We start from the raw sequence: 18004 nt of genomic DNA on the forward strand, positions 1-18004 counted from the left end.
GCAAAATGGTAGGCTATGAACTACAGATTGCCCTTTTGCATAATCTTATGCATGTTTACTCAGAAATAAGTGGTATTTAGTTCGATGGGGTTTATTCCCAGGTAAGTTCATATATAGAATTGCAGTTGTGATGTTCATGCATCCAACCACAACCTTAGATCTTTTAACTTCTAGATAAGACACTGGGGAATTATCTGAACCTGAAGCGTGATAATGCTAGCAAATCACACTACCAACATTTTACCACATCCCCCCAAATGCAAAAACAGGGGAAATATTTTGCTACAAACAAGTATCAGAAAATAAGGACTGTAACTAATAATCAGGGCCTGTTGGAGGGAAGGGGGTTCCATAAATGAGGTGGTACCACAAAGAAGGCCTTTTTAAAGAATACTAGCTGCAGGAAAGTCTATCTTCAGAGTCAAGAATCCGCCAGGTGTACTAAAGCCTTAACAGACAGAAACCCTTTAGTGCATCTACAACACAGCCTAATATTGCTGAGTCAAACAAGGAAAGACAGAAAGATTCAACAGGGAAAGGAAGTGGGGTTTTTAAAAATACACCCTTTAAATATTAAAAAATATTGATTGCTTGTCTTCCTTTAATTTGCATTTTAGCACAGCAGTAGATGCTAACAGGATTTATTTATTTATTTATTTTTAGTATGAATAAGTTTGCAGTGTTAAATTTTTGTTGATACTGTTGTTTACTGGCAAACTTTATCAGTAAACTGCAAACGTCGTAGGGTTTCTGACCCCCAAACCCTGTCATTCATATAATAGAGTTGGAAGGGGACTTGTAGATCAATCAAACACAGGAAATCCTGAGCTAAATCATCCCAATATCAGACTGCCTAGCATCTGCATGAAGACCTTCAGCAAGAGATTGATTTCCTCCCCTGGGTAATTGACTCTACTACTGAACTGCTCTTACCATTCAAAAGCTTATCTTAATGTTCAGCCTATAACGTTAAATTCTAGGAATAAAATCACCATAACATTTAAATCTGTTTCATGTTCTTTCCTGTGCAGAACACATTATAAAAGTGATAAGATGTTACAGCAAATAATATTTATTTTAAAATCAGATAATTTACATAGTGAATAAGTAGCAATCAAACTCATCACTCCAGGGTCTAGTTAGTATATGAAGCCTGACCCAGAGAAAAATCAGTTTAAATAATACGTGTTATTCAGACAAAACAGCAATTACCACACTAAAAGTAGCTTAGCAATAATACTCCTATTGCAAATGGAATGTAAAATGAAATGCTTTGAATAGCATATTCTTTTCTGAGGCTTTAGACTAAAAGGACAACCAACTTCAGCCTAGGCTGCAAAATAAATAAATATATTTTTAAAAATCAATAACAGAATTGTGACCAAAGAACAATGCCATGCTCACCACAAAATGAAATCTTTCACATTTAGCTACAATTTCTACTAAAAAGGTCCTTTGTATGCTAGAACAACAAGAAACAAGCGGATGCAATCACCATATTCCCCACAGGCCATATTTTACACTCAGTACAAGAATCTGTAAGTAAGCAAACCATCTTATGTCAATATGTAACCCGTGTGGGCAAGTAATTGAAGAGACCTACATAAAATACTTATGCACAATGGGTAGCAATTCCCCCCCCCCCAGTATATTCCTTTGAGCAACACCTATTTGCACTCAAGTAGATGGGACATTAAATTTGTCTTTGCATTTATGTTTTTAAAGAACAAATACCATTTGGATCACAGAAGATAGGTAGAGGAAAATTAATCCTTTCCTCTACTGCTGCTATCTGAGGATTCTAACCAATTGGCTAGCAATTACATGGAAACATCTCTATACATTAACTAGTATGCACATGAAGACTCCCTTCAGTTATTTGTTTAAAACACACATAGAGCCAGTGTGGTGTAGTGGTTAAGAGCGGTAGTCTTGTAATCTGGGGAACCGGGTTCAAGTCTCCGCTCCTCCACATGCAGCTGCTGGGTGACCTTGGGCCAGTCACACTTCTCTGAAGTCTCTCAGCCCCACTCACCTCACAGAGTGTTTGTTGTGGGGGAGGAAGGGAAAGGAGATTGTTAGCCGCTTTGAGACTCCTGAAGGGGAGTGAAAGGCGGGATATCAAATCCAAACTCTTCTTCTTCTTCTGGTCAAGAGTATACCCTGCCACTATAATGTTTCTCTCCACATACCCATTGTACCCACTTTGAACACCTGTAAAGGGCTTTAATGAACTGAACAGGTAGTGGAATGGACTCCCTTGGAAGGTGCAGACTCTCTTGGAGGTTTTAAAGCAAAGAATGGATGACCATCTGCCAGGGATGCTTTAGCTGAGATTCTTGCATTGCAGGGGGTTGGACCAGATGGTCCTAAGGATCACTTCCAATTCTACAATTCTATGATTCTATGTATAACTCTTGGGTTCTTTGCTGGCAAAACAAAAATATGCCCTTCCTCACTTGATCAATGTGTATGTATACTCAAATGCCTGCTCCAAAAAGAAATAGGTTTCAGAAATGATGAATCAATTAATTAATTCAATTAATACTGCTGTTTTAGTCAATTAAGATAAATACATTTTTAGAAGACAGGACTACAGCTGCTCATAATCATGTAACCCATTGGATTATAGCCATCACCACTTCCAAAAGTCCCTCCATTCCCCAAGAGATTTTCAAAGGATGAAGGGTCTGCAGAACAGGGAAAGCCCTGCATATTAACATGAACTCCATTCCTTTCGCAGAAGACTATTAGGATCCAAGCAACTGGCACAAATTCAGCTAACTGGTCTCACTACTCGTGGAACCCCATCCAAGGACAATTGCTATTGCAACAGGGCTTTCCCCTCTCCTTCAATGCCACACACCCCAATTATTAACTCTGGAGGGCTGGGGGAGGGACCCAGAACAACATGTGGGAGGAGACAGGAGATCATTCCATTAGGCAAACAGAAACATCATAATGTTGAATTCTTCCCACTATTTTTTAACAACAAAAGCCATGGTATGGAATACATAAAGGTCAAGGCAAACATTCAGTTTTGTCCTAATACAACATGAGCTTCCTCTTTCATTTGATGTGCTTCATTCATTCAAAATGAACAGATGTTCTAAGTCCTGAGAATTGAAAATGGGGCCTAGCCATTATAGCAGTATCACTAAGAGCCACATAAAATGACATGGGGATTTTTGATCTCTTATCTGCAATAAGCCCTGCATGATGTAAGGATCAACCCATACACACCTAATTGCAGTCTCTGAGATGTATAATGATGCCAAAGATAGGTTGTGTGCATTTCATACCTTTAAAGCACGTCAGAAGTGCATTTCCTAAACCTTAAGAGAATCCTGGGATCCCTAGTTTACCCCTCACAGCGCTATAATTCCCAATACCCATATAAAACTATAGTTCTTGGGCTTCTTTGTGGGGGCGGGGTATGTGCTATGAATGTATCTACTGTATCTGCAAAAAACTTTCTTCACAATCACTGCTTATTTCTAGCAGCTTAGTTCTCCTGACTTCAACACTAGCACACAAATTTCACATCTGTAACCTGGACATGCAGTATTTAAATGGTTCTTAATTCAAGTCAATATACCTTGCCTCCAAATAGCAATATTGATGTTGCCATTCCTATACACACTTGCCAGGAGTAAACTAGGCAATACCATTGTTGCATCCTCCCTCAGCACCCCTGACAAGATCCTCTCTACTCTCCACTCTCTACCAAACCCCAGGAGCATCTTTAAACTCACCACTGGACTTTAAACCTAAGGCTTGGTCTATGCCTGCGACCCTGTTTCACAAATAAAGATCTGAAATCACCTAGGGCTTCGAGTTCAACACCTGATCCTGGGTCCACACACAGTTTCCGTAGCACTTTAGCTAAGAGAACTAAGAGAAGTAAACTTTGCAGCTCTGGCCTTCAGTGCTATTTCTATCCCCCTTTTAGTTTAGAACTCTTATTTAAGTTAGAAGAGCCATTGTGCTGCTACATATTAGATCCCATGAAAATAAAATCCTGGGCAAATCTGTGCCAACATGCTATCTGGTGCACTCGATTTTGCCCTTCTACAACAGACCCATAGAGAAAAAGTAACTAGACAATATCACTGTCCACAAAAACAAATATACATGAACTAGATTTACTCAGCAAGGGTAACATTAGCCTTAATTAAATTAATTTGTCACGTTGACATCTCTACGTGTCAATAGAGAGGGAGGGGAATCAGTGCAGAGTTAAGGCAATTTAAACACCAGAAAATAATGAAATGTAAAAAAACCAAACCATTTCTGTCTTCAGTAGCCATCACAATAATCTTAACTCTGCTCCATATCTCAAGTTTAAAAAACAAATATAGTTCTATAAACAATTCATTGATTAGGCATCACATTTTAGAGATGGAAAGGTAATATGCTGGTATAAAATTATACATTCTTTACCTATCCCACTCTCAAACTGAAATTCATACCATGCATGACAAGGTGTCTATCAAAACCAGCTACTAAGGTTCTACTTTGGACTGGACAGTCCTATCTGGGCTGAGATTACAAACACACAATTCTCATAAATCAGGAGAAAATCTTGTTAACTTCAACTGCAGCTGCCACCATCACACATTACTAAAGACTAGAGGTGGTTCAGATTGTAGACAGAGATATTTAAGTGGCCTTAGGGATACAAGGTGGGGGGAGTAATGTCTGACCTGACACAGCCACAGATTTGCAGAAGCAATTCATACGAGCACTGTGGCTAACAGGCACGTCAAAGCAATCACACAGATCACTACTGGGAAGTTGTGGCTATATTTGTAGATTGATTTGGTCAGATGCTACTTTCTTCACACAGTCATGACCCTGGAAACACTTGGGAAGTCATTTACAAAAAGAAGAAGTCAGAGCTAACTAATCCCCCAGTGCAGGACTGCACATTATGAGAAGCACATGGATGGTTCTGAAAACTGTATCCCTAGTCAAGTTGTCCCACTCTGTGACCTGTAGTAAACTTGCCCGATGTCCTGACATCACATTGTATGTTTCCTGTTCCTGCTCCACATAACAAGCTGACAATAGCAGGGGTGGGAAAATCCACAAGGTGGTAATGTCAGGACACAGGGCAGGTTTACTACATGGTATAGAGGGAGAACGACATGTGGGTTCTGGAAATAGGTTTCACAGACTCCTTCTAGCTCACCATATGACCCAAGGCTTTAGAACACTTGCTTTGAGAGTCAGTTCCTCGTCTGCAAAATGGAAATAATTATAAACAATTGAATCCTTAGAGGATTGCCTCCAAACTGAATTAGTAGCACTTGGCAGAAGGTAGAGCAAGGTCTACTTTGAGAGACGGGAGTCAGAAATTCCTGGGCTCAGAATTGCATGACTTTTGCACCTCGTTCTAGTTAATGGATCTTGGGGTTCTAGTTCCTACAAGCCTAAGATCTTCCTTCTCCTGCTGTAAAGTGTGTTGTATACTAGAATGTTAAACAGAAACACACTTATTTGGCAGCAAGTTTACATTAGTAAGTCACAGTGGTTTCAGAGTAAACGTGGATGCACTGCAAGTTCAGTGAACTGCAATTTATCCATCCACCCAGTAACATTTCACAACAAAAAATAAAGTAATAACATCTCCATAATGTCTTCTAAGGCACAATTGTCTCTTTATTACAAAGGTTGGCAGAATAGATGTTATTCCTAGAAAACCGCAACAAAGCAAACCTATAAACATTCTAAATAATTCTCTCTCTGGACGACGGAAGGAAGAGCAGCACTAAATTTCTGGTCCAGCGAGCACTCGCTTACACCTCAAGTTTCTCAAATTCAGGCAAAAACCAAACCGTTACTTGCCCGAGAAAACAAATTGCACACAATTTTAACACCTTCTGACTCAATGCCATCCAGAGGAGAAAAAAAATATAACCAAAGCATATCAAGCACAAAGGCGCTCATCATAGCAGACTCCATCATTGCCATGAGCTAAGCTCCACATCATTTGCATAAGACAGCTTCTTACTATGTAAAAGATGCATAACTATGCTAATTAGTTTCAATTTAAAAAATCCAACTGCTGGAAAGGTTGCAGCAAAAGCCTTACTACAGATATTTGATTACTATTTTTGATTGTTTTTCCCCTGAGTGGTCCAAGTGCAACAGATGCCATCATGACCAAAATCTGATAGGATAGATGAGAAACTGCCTTTTCTTGGTTAGGTTTGTAGCCGTGAAAGCAAAGCAATGTATACATACATATTATGCAGAATCACAAAAACGTACTGCATGAGCCTCGGTATCCATTGCAAATTTTCCACATCTTGAACCTGCTGTAGTGCCGTGGCTAAGCCAGGAAGCCCCCAATTCAAATCTTGCCAAGGCTGTAATACCAAACGTACTTCTTAGCAACCACACACCACTGAACAGAGGGGTGCATGCATCTAGGTATAGCTTGCCATGGGCTGTACTGTAAATGGCTTTAGGCCGGTCACCATTTCAACATCAGCATCATTCCAAACCAGCAACAGTGGTCAACCTTGCAGGACTGTGGTGCAGTTGACTTTACTAAACATACGTCAAATTCTCCCAAAACTACTCCCCAAAGTGTTATATAAAATGCTCGGTGCTATTCAATGTCCCGGCTACATTTGGCACCAAGGGCTGCTGCTTTTAAGAGGGTATTTAACACAGATTTGCTGGGCTCTCTCCCTTTCTCACAAGCACAGCGGCGGCGACAGGCAAGAACAGCGATGGATGTGTGGCGATGTGGTGCGACCGCGTTAGAGACATTTCTTAACGTTTGGAGGGAGGCTGCAGTGAGCACACCAGGCAAACAAACACCTTCCCGGCCACCCGCCACACCTGGCGCACGGGGGGGGGGAGCTCGGAGTTCTGATTCGCCAAATCTCTTCGCCTCCAGCCCCCCCCCCCCCAACCGCGAAACCGGCTCTCCTGCGTTTCGTTCCAAGCCCAGCTGACGACTTTTCCGCCACCTGCGCCAGAGCGGCTGGGGCTCCCTCCCCTCCTCCTCCTCCTCCTCCATGGCGCTCTCCATGCAAAGGGAAATGCCGTTTCCGCCTCTGACACCCCCCTCCCGCCCCCGGCGGCAGCTAGCCAAAGCGACTGTGGGGCAGGAGACATCTTCTTTTCTCCCACCCCCTCGCAACCAGGGAAGAGCCGGCTCCTTCTCTGTCGCCCAGGAGAGCCTCGGGGGCAGCCGGTGTCCCTCTGCGGCGAAGAGGAGGCGTCTTCCCACCCGCTCCATGCCCTGGCGCAGCTCGGGACTGGGCGTGGAGGAACCGAGGAAGCAGCCCGCCTGCCCTGCTGCGTGCAAAGCCCCGGAGGCTCAGAGGCAAACCACACGCACGTAAGCAAGCAAGCAAGCACACCCGCCGCCGGGACTGGCATGCCTGGAGAATGAGCAGCAGCAGCAGCAGTAGCAGCAAGGCAGCTCCGCCGGCCGCTGGCCTCGTGCCCTGCTGCCTTACCTCCGGGGGACTCGGCCAGCTCGGCTCCTGCAGGCGCGCCGGCTCCTCATGCCCTCCTCGCAGCGTCGCTGGCGGACTGAGGCGGAGGCGAGCGGGGGACGCCCTGGCATTCGCCCTGCCGCGGCTGGAGGGACCCCGCTGTCGGCCAAGCAGGAAATTTCCTGCGTTCCCTCTCCTCGCCTGCCTGCCAGCCGCTCTGCGCGCATCTGAGGCGGCGCCAGCCGAGCGCGGGAGCCGCCTGCTGCCCGACAAGGAAAACTGCAGCTGCAGATACTGAGGGGAGCGGGAAACAGGGGCCTTTTCGTCACGCTGGAGACACGAGGCGGGAATCCCCCCCCCCCAACACACACCTCGAATAAAAACCAAGGGGTAGTGGCGGCGGCTGTGGTTTACCAGGCGCAAAAGATGACACGTCCCCTATACTTTCATTGGTGGCGCGGAAAGAAGAGTTTGGGCAGGACAGATCCTGAAATGAAGTGAAGGAATTCTGTCCCACTTCGCTTGTGGTCACCACTTCACGTGTACAACGCCATACAGAAAGGACATTACTTTCCCTCAGGAATTCTGGGAGCTGGCGCTTACCCCCCCCCCCCCACACACAGAGAGCTACAATTCCCAGCAAGCTTAACAATGCATTTCCCAGGATTCTTGGGGAGATATCATGTGCATTCAATGTACGGTGTACGCAGCCTTCCAGTTCACGTGTGATGCCCTCACTTTAAAAAGTTGGGAATGGTATGGGATTGGCGGTGTGTGACTCACCTTAAAGCAGGAAGTGATACACTTGTAGCTGCAAACCCACATGCTAAAGATGGAGGGCATGAATTAGCAGCTAAGGAGCGCCAGAGGGGGCGGGGGAGAAATTGTAAAGAAAGATGGGGAGCTTAAGGACAAAGGTCCACAATTAAAACTATGTGTTTTGCTGCATCTCCTGTAACACTGGGCTTTGCTTTGCACAGCTCCAAATTCTCCATGCAGGAATTCATAAGGAGCCAATATATAGTATGTGACAAGTGTAGATGTGGAATTTCTGCTGTGAGGGGCCTCAATTTCCCACTCTGCTGATCAACCAAGAAATGTGAGGGTACAGTTGTCACCGCATTAGGGAAAACCTTTCCCTAGATCGTAAACAGCTCAGAAGTGCCCTACTTCTGGTAATACAGTTTAAGCTTATAAATTTTGCGGGCAAATATTTTGCCATGTTTTGTACATACTCTATACCAGGGCTGGGGGGACTTTTTCAGCCCAAGAGCCACATTCCCTTCCAAGCAACTTTTGAAGGGCCACATGCCAATAGTGGGCTGTGCCAGAGGCAAAAGTTGGTAGATCAATGAATGAAAAATTGCCTTTGCACAATAGGCTAGTTTCTGCGTTGTTGTTGTTGTTGTTGTTTAGTCGTTTAGTAGTGTCCGACTCTTCGTGACCCCATGGATCAGAGCACGCCAGGCACTCCTGTCTTCCACTACCTCCCGCAGTTTGGTCAGGCTCATGTTTGTAGCTTCGAGAACACTGTCCAACCATCTCGTCCTCTGTCATCCCCCTCTCCTTGTGCCCTCCGTCTTTCCCAACATCGGGGTCTTTTCCAGGGAGTCTTCTCTTCTCATGAGGTGGCCAAAGTATTGGAGCCTCAGCTTCAGGATCTGTCCTTCCAGTGAGCACTCAGAGCTGATTTCCTTCAGAATGAATAGGTTTGATCTTCTTTTTTGTGTCCATGGGACTCTCAAAAGTCTCCTCCAGCACCACAATTCAAAAGCATCAATTATTCAGCGATCAGCCTTCTTTATGGTCCAGCTCTCACTTCCATACATCACTACTGGGAAAACCATAGCTTTGACTATATGGACCTTTGGTAGTTTCTACACACATGCCTAATTCAGACAAGCAGGAAGCATTATCAGAGTTCAAGACCACACTCTAGAGGGCTAGAGGACCACATTGACACACCCACCCTGAGGTTCCCCCACCCTTACCAACTTGTTCCTACTGTCTTTCACCAGTTAAAATGGTGTGTGGAATTTAGCAGCTGGCTAAACGCCACTGAATGCTAGATGCTGGAGGACAGCAATAGGGTAGAACTGTTGACTTGATGCCCTACTTGTGGTCTTTCCCAGACTCTTCTGGTTGGCCAGTAGAGGAAACAGATTGCTGGACCAGATGGAACCTTGGCGTGATCCAACAGGATTCCTCTTATGTTCAGATGAATTGACTCCTCCACCTCTCAAGCCTGCCAGTGCAGTATCAACTATTACCATTTCAAATTGTTTAAGGATGCTAATAACCCTGTGCTCGTGATACACCAGACCTTTGGGATCATGCATATGGGTGTGTTGACAGCCATTTAAAAAGTGTTTGGTATAAGCCAACCTTTCAGAAGCCTATTTTAATATATTCTAGGTCCGTGCCTTAATCCCGTATAATCATTTATGATCCCTTTCAAATCTGGCTTGTCCTGAAGTACACCCCATAAATAAGGTTTAAAGCAATCCTGTGTAAAGTCCTGCTTCCTCATATATCTCCACCTCGAACTTCAGCAGAACTTTACTAAATGTATGAAGCATTTGCTTAGTGAAGGATATCGGGGGAAAGGGATGTGCTTTTTAGGCATATTGGAAAAGGAAGCTCCATCTGAACTATGAAGTATAAGTAAAATAGTGCATTTGGTGCTGTATCCAATGCTAATCCTACTCAGAGTAGACCCATTGAAATTAATGGACATGATTAACTTAGGCTCATTAATTTTAATGGGTATAATTTAGTTGGATACAACCCACAATATGTCATGAACCAAACTTCCACCCTTCAATTACTACTGGACAAAGAGGAATAGTTGAGAAACCAGGAGCTGCCTTTGTGACCCAAATAAAAAATGAAATAAAAAGTTTTATTCCATATTCACAGTGTGTCAGTAACAGAGCAAGCCTATACATGTCTACTCAGAAGCAAGTTCCATTGATGTCAATAGGATTTACTCCCCAGCAAGTGGGAAAAAGGAATACAGTATTGGAAAGGCTTTTAATTAATGCATACATTTGTGGACTAGACACAAGAGTCTGCCTATTCCTTACAGGTATAATCATTTGCAAATAATTGTTACTTAATTTAAAGCATTTTTCTTATTTAAGCAATTTTAAAATGACACTGCTGAATATGTTCAAGAAAAATCAGCACATTTTATCCATTAGTGTATTAAATGTACAGGCTATTATCCACTGGTTTAAAAATAAACATCATATTTATAGCATCCAAGAAAATGGTGTCTGGAAATCTGGTTGCTTCTGCAAAATGTAGATTCTTTCCTACTCAAACATTGCTACAGAGGTAGGGAAGTACTGAGAACAATTGATCGGCTATCCTATTTAGATATAGGATATTGAATGATTGCTATATCCTACTTCTGAGGCCTAATTTGTAATTAAAATTGACCACAGGTAAAGCCCCAGTACTTACCAAGCATCTCAGACCACTCCTGTGCTTTCTTAGCATATCACCAGTTAGTGGCCTTCCCCACGGTGTTTGCAGGTTCCCAAATGTTGTATTTTATTTCATTTATCTTATACAGATATATATGTACTGTGTTTTTTTCACCACAGCAAGATGAATGGAGTTCCCCAAGCAGCCTCTCATCCAAACTCTGCTCTAGACCATGACTTATTTAGCGTGGTTGCCTCATGTGACCTCAGGCTATATACCCTGATGCAGAAGTTTCTAAGTCCTATTTTGCTGGTTCTCCATGTTTAAAGTTTATGAAGTGGAGAAGCGGAGGGCATTTAAAGATGCAATTTTCCAACCTACATGCTGCAGTTGTGCAGCCTCCAGCGTAGTACCATCTGTCCTGCAATCAATTTATCAAGCCTTTTCTATGCACAGACTTGTCCCCTTTAGGTTTGAATAACATTTGAATAACATTGCTGAACCTTGCATTCACCTCAGACTTAAAAGATGCTGCTGTTCTTCAAGGAAGACTTTGCAAGTGTATTTAGCACACTGGATTCTTCCCCCTTCCATGCACATGGTAAGAACATAAATAGAGCTTAATACAGGAGTCAGCAACCTGCGGCCCACGGGGGCAGTTTAACTGGCCCACAAACTGCCCCCGATCTGAGCCACCCCCTTGGCAAATCCCCACGTGCTGCGCTAAACTGGCGCAGCGTGGGGACTCGCTTCCGCAGTGCCAGAAATCGTGTCTACGCATGCCCAGACGCCGGAAATCGTGCACGCAATCCGGCCCACAGAGAGATTTCTGCGGGACTTGAGCAGCCCAGGCAGGTAAAACTTTGCCAACCCCTGGCTTAATAGATCACTGCTCTGCCCCTGCAGATCAACAATTGGGGGGGGGGTCCATATTTTACTTCTTGAAATATGGCAATGCTGGTGTGTACACACTTCACTTTTCCAAGGATTACTGTTGTTGGCATCTGTGGATTATGGTAGTAAAATTAATATGAGCCTTTAACAGCAGATAGAGCTAAAACAGGAAGTGAGAAAGTATGCCACTCTTCCAACTTCCTCCTTTGGCTCTAAATACTTTTCAGGGAAGAAAAAGATAGACAGCCTCACCACCTCATGGCCAATGGGGCAGGAGTGTTCGGAGGTTTTGTGGGCCCCAGAGGAAGACTTCATGCATGCCATTACCACTACAGGTGTCTTATCGTATACCTGATGGGGTGCAGTTACAATGATCAGGGTTACAACTTGCTGTATACACACATCCAAATCCTGAAATGTAGTCTGAGATCCTGGTGCATGGACAATTTGGAGCATAAAAACAAAAAAGGGGTGAAGGGTGGGGGCCGATGCTAGAGCTGAGCAAGCTTGCAGCAATACATAGAACTAGCAGGAACACAAGGAGTTATCACACTTCTCCCACAAAATCCTCAATCCTACTGTAGGCTTGAAAATCTTGGGACCTCTGTGTGTGTTATGGTTAACACCTGACAGCATGTCTGGCAACAACAGACATCGAGACCTACATCTTTCTGTGACACAAACTGGAAAGTGTCCAATTCATCACCAGCAGTATTTTTCAAGACACTCTGAAAACAGTGTTTCATGTGCAATGAGTCATGGACAGAATATGGGTTGGAGCTTTAATGACTTTTTATTATGATGGTTGTGGGAGGAACTGAATAAACCATTTGTTGCCATGCCAGTAAAATTTTGCCGTGCCAATAAAATCTATGCAAGGTATTTCTTCCTATCCATATGTATAATATCAACACCCACACATATCCTGTGAGTAGCTGTATTTATTATGCATGTATGAAATTCTTGACTGCATCATTGAAACACAGCAGTGTTGTAGTACTTACTATTATACTTTGCAATAAATATTCCAGAATATTTGGTTACTATCAGATAAGCTGTTTGTTTGTTCCCTGCACTGTCTAAGACTTAGCCATGGAGTCACTAGATGGCCTTAGGCAAGCCACAGTATCTCAGTCTCCACCCCATCTGGAATATGGAGCTAATAAAAACCCAGTTCCCAGTATTGCCATGTGCACTGCCTCATTACTTGACCTTTAGTGGGAACATCTGAATGGGTCTTTTAACCAGCCAAAGGGAGGAATCTACTTGTATTCAACTGATCACAGTTAGAATTTGCTTGCAGACCTTCATGCTCATCACATGAAGGTTCAGAGGGGAAGAGGACAGCACTGGTGACATGCATGAAGATGTGGAGGGCAGGGTGCAACCTAGGCCACAGTTTACAGCTTGAGCCTTCATGTGTTCTTCTGAATACCTGAAGGCTTGTGCAATTGAAGTGAACATGCCTGGGTTTTGTTTGAAATATTGGAAGTGAAGACTCAAGTTTGACGCAAGTACTCTTTGGTGAAAGTACTCTAGCATAGATTTAACATAGCAAAACAAGCAGCAAAGAAAATAATTGAAACGTAGGCTACAAAACCTTAAAAATATTCCATTTCCCGTGAAATCCAAGGGACCTCACTTCCCTAGCACAAAAATAGGCCACACGTTTAGTAAGTTATAATTGTTCTACAGTGGTACCTCGGGTTACAGACGCTTCAGGTTACAGATGCTTCAGGTTACAGACTCTGCTAACCCAAAAATAGTACCTCGGGTTAAGAACTTTGCTTCAGGATGAGAGCAGCAATCGCACAGCGGCAGTGGGAGGCCCCATTAGCTAAAGTGGTGCCTCAAGTTAAGAACTGTTTCAGGTTAAGAATGGACCTGCAGAACAAATTAAGACCCGAGGTACCACTGTACTTACAAACTCACCTTATATCAGATTCATGTACTTTTCCATACAGCAGCCTGAAAAAGTTGCACAGCACAGACAGCAAAAAGTTCCTTGGTAACAAAACAATAAAAGATACTCAACTATTGGTATAGAAAAACACAACCTTCAGACTCCATTCTTGTCTGAAACAAAAGCGGCTGGAGGGATCTGCTCAGGGTTCCTCATGCATCAAATTTGCATGTACACTGAGTACTGCAAAAGGTTTGGTTGCCCATTTCCTCCCAAGGTGAGGGAAAGTGATACAGTGGTACCTCGGGTTAAGTACTTAATTTGTTCTGGAGGTCCGTTCTTAACCTGAAACTGTTCTTAACCTGAAGCACCACTTTAGTTAATGGGGCCTCCTGCTGCTGCTGCTGCGCCGCCGGAGCACGATTTCTGTTCTCAACCTGAAGCAAAGTTCTTAACCTGAAGCACTATTTCTGGGTTAGCGGAGTCTGTAACCTGAGGTACCACTGTATAGATTAATCCTGGCAGGACAGCTTACTCTATTGCTTTAACCCCTTCATATATTAATGAGCCTCAAGCATGTTGGTTATATGCAGCTGGTTACCCTACAGTTTTTGCATTTTAAATAGCAGCTCTGGGGTATGTGTAATCAGATTTAAAACCAACTGCCAGCTATTTGTTGCTGGAAGGAGGCTGCTATTTTCACCAATGGATACTTTTCTCCCAGGACAAGTTTGTAAGCAAACGAGTTAAAGGATGGCAGGAGTTGTCACAGCTCTGCAGGTCCAGTCCTGACTGGGCTCCCCTGTGGATGCTGGTTCAACTTTTAAAACTAGTCATATTAATTGCTATCACACAACTGACATTACAACTAGTTAATAACTGACCTAATTTTCATGGTTGATTTCGGTAGGTTTTAAAAAATTGTCTAATGCTGTGGTCAATTAGTATTGTGCAATCTGACTTACAGGGATGCAGGTGGCGCTGTGGGTTAAAGCCTCAGCGCCTAGGACTTGCCGATCGAAAGGTCGGCGGTTCGAATCCCTGCGGCGGGGTGCGCTCCCGCTGCTCGGTCCCAGCGCCTGCCAACCTAGCAGTTCGAAAGCACCTCCGGGTGCAAGTAGATAAATAGGGACCGCTTACCAGCGGGAAGGTAAACGGTGTTTCCGTGTGCAGCTCTGGCTCGCCAGAGCAGCGATGTCACACTGGCCACGTGACCCGGAAGTGTCTCCGGACAGCGCTGGCCCCTGGCCTCTTGAGTGAGATGGGCGCACAACCCCAGAGTCTGTCAAGACTGGCCCGTACGGGCAGGGGTACCTTTACCTTTACCTTTAATCTGACTTACAGAGTATGAAGAAAGGCTTTTTTTAAAAAAGTCCATATTAGTTTGAATCAGCATGTGAAATTACATGACTTATTTACTATTGTTCTGAAACTGGAAATACCACAAAAATGCTTACAAAGGAGAAAAGGTTTGGGATTGTCATGCTGGAGAGTTAGTTTCACCTGCTGCACAATTCTGGTGATTTTCATACATAAACTGAGGGGCTAATCTCTTCCCCGCCCCCTTCTCATCAGGATCCTAATAAATTCTTTGAACAATTCATTAATTTCGTTGATTCCTGCTGTGTCATCTGATGGTCGGACTAAACGTATATCAGTTTTCTCATTTAGCATAGCAGTTTGCTTTTATTCCTTTGAATAACCAAGACATTAAAATGATAGGTCAATTCCACCCCCATGTGTGAAAATTTCTAACTTGCAGCTGAGTTACATTGTGAATGAATTCAGAACAGAAAAGCAGGCATGCCAACAGCAAAAAAATTGCCTTATTCTGCTTTTCACCTGTAAGTAGTTATTTGCAGTAATTATAGTGGATGGCAATAGGATAAATCCACTAAAGTAATAATGAAACAAAAAGACCCAACTGTACTTTTCAAAGCCTATATGAAATTCTATTGCTCCAAGAAGCATGTATTTTGTTCTTCATGAACAGCAGATCAAAAAAACAACAGCTACAGTATAAAGGAAATAGTTTGATGCTATGATCTACCAGATTTCATTTCTTGATCCAGACGTGTATATTGGACACAAACACATCAAAACCTGCATCAATATAATCCAAATTTTCCATTAAAACGCCTTCTCCTTTTTTTGTAATTGGAGTTATACAAATATTCATGTACCTCTATTTTTAATATTTGTTGGATTTCCAAAATTAGGAGGGACACAATAGATGGACAAGTATTGAAACACAGAATGGGTTTCAAGGGAGATAGGCTATGATACCATCCTCTTACCACTGGGAACTGTGCTTAGCTTTAAAAAAAAGGCATAAAAGCTAGATTTTTTAAAAGTAAAAGAGAATCTCTCTGAATACTAATAGCACAGTCTTATTCATGTCTAATAAAAAATGTAAGCCCCATTGAGTTCAATGGGGTTAGCCTCCAGGAAACTCTGTATAGGATTGCAGCCCAAGTTGTACACCCAGATACTTGCACAGAGGGGGCTCACTTTTCCAAGAGATGCAACCTACCTCACAGCCACCAGCACTGAGATGTTTTCAGAGTAGCGACAGCAGGTAAACGATACACTAAATCAACTCCAGTTCAATACTGACTTGATGTAAACTGGCAGTTTGCACAAGCCCTAGGATGCAAACTTAGATGAGTGTGGAAAGACAAAGCACAGAAAAGCTTAATTCTGAGTAGTTCCTGAAGCAAATGGAACAGACAAGAGAAAGGTGCATGGCTCAAAACATGCATAATAATTCCAAGTGTTAAATTTTATGAAAAGTGTAAGGTGAAAAGAGAGTGAAAAATAACTCTCTTTGGCATTTTCACATAATGTGAAAAATAGCCTTTAGACAAAGAAGTGAGTGTGAAAATGCATGCAGAGCTCTACATGAGGTTGTCTGACATGATGTGTAGACTAGGGGTTGTGCTGCTGCTCACACTGCTTGCCAACTCCACCTAGCCGCCCCCTGCCAAACTCCCCACTCCTCTGCCAAACCTTCTCCCTTGACACCTCTCCAAACACCAACCCATGATTATGTGAACTGCAGCATGATGATGTCCTTACAATTTTATTATATGCTAAGAAATACATTTATTTTAAAATTAATTTTCTCATTAACTCATGCGCCCCATAGCTCCCACAATTCCTTGCAATATGAAAGCACTCCTTCTTAATGCTCCACCCTTTCAGCCCCACATTCAAGTAACCACTAGAGAATGCCCAATGGACATAGCAATGAGCTCCACCTGCCTGCCTGCTTTCTAACTTAGAGCCAGTCCATGGGGTGTTGCTACCTGATGACTTCCTCTTCTTTAGTCAAAGTGGCTCCATCTGTCATTGGCTCCACCTCCTGTTAGTCACCTTACAAGTTGTAATGGACAGCAGCCAAGTGAAGAGATTTGTCTCAATCACCCTTTAGCCACTGTGTTATACTACAGTGGTACCTCGGGTTAAGTACTTAATTCATTCCGGAGGTCCGTTCTTAACCTGAAACTGTTCTTAACCTGAAGCACCACTTTAGCTAATGGGGCCTCCTGCTGCTGCCGTGCTGCCGCTGCACAATTTCTGTTCTCATCCTGAAGCAAAGTTCTTAACCCGAGGTAATATTTCTGGGTTAGCAGAGTCTGTAACCTGAAGCGTATATAAGCCAAGGTACCACTGTATTTGTATCTTTCAGAATATGGGAATGACTTACTGGGGCCATCATCCCTTGCTAACAGGCCAGTGGTCAGGGATGTCCCAAAATACAAAACAGCTGGAAGGCAGAGTTTGGCCATCACTGTCCTAGAGCAAAAGAAGGCTTAGTTTGGTCAGAATCGAGTACACACTCCCAAAGTTAATTCTAAATACATTACTTCTGATAAATGAGCCACCATAGTCGCTAGAGAGCCATGGAAAGTTGTGTCCTGGGCTTTTTAGACTCGTCTACCCATGTACTATCTGAAACCAGAGGACTGCGTTGGTTGCCAAATGTGAAACATATTGGCATTATTTTTAGCTCTCCTACCCCACTAGTAAGCCAAACTTTGGCTTAGCTCAGTAACGTATGGCAGTGAAAAGGACCAGGAAGGAGCAAAGCAGCTACAAGGTCTTCTCCAGAAGCCCACATATCAGCATGATCTGGCTAAGCCAATAGTTTACCATGCTGAGCAAACCAGGTATCTCCCCCACCGTTTGGGAAGCAAATGAAGAAAGCTCTGACCAAAGGCAAGTCACCATTGTGTCTTTTACACATTTATAACAACAGCATGAATTGGCCCTATGTGTGTACTGTATATACTAACCCTTTGCTATTCCTTCT

General features: G+C 43.3%; 1 protein-coding gene across 7 annotated transcripts in view; it reads right to left on the reverse strand.

The window, feature by feature from the left end:
• Positions 1-18004, reverse strand: part of PTPRE (protein tyrosine phosphatase receptor type E) — a 175980-nt gene that overhangs the window by 94882 nt on the left and 63094 nt on the right. For 3 of the 7 annotated variants that reach the window (XM_083741022.1, XM_083741023.1, XM_083741031.1), the window contains exon 1: positions 7482-7683. The exons of the other annotated variants lie outside the window; for them this stretch is intronic. The gene's annotated coding sequence lies outside the window, so the exon portion shown is untranslated. Of the gene's footprint in view, positions 1-7481; positions 7684-18004 lie in introns of those variants that run through there. 7 annotated transcript variants of the gene reach the window in all.

The sequence above is a fragment of the Podarcis gaigeae genome (genome assembly GCF_964106915.1).
Source record: "Podarcis gaigeae genome assembly, chromosome: 5".
Classification (NCBI taxonomy): Eukaryota; Metazoa; Chordata; class Lepidosauria; order Squamata; family Lacertidae; genus Podarcis; species Podarcis gaigeae.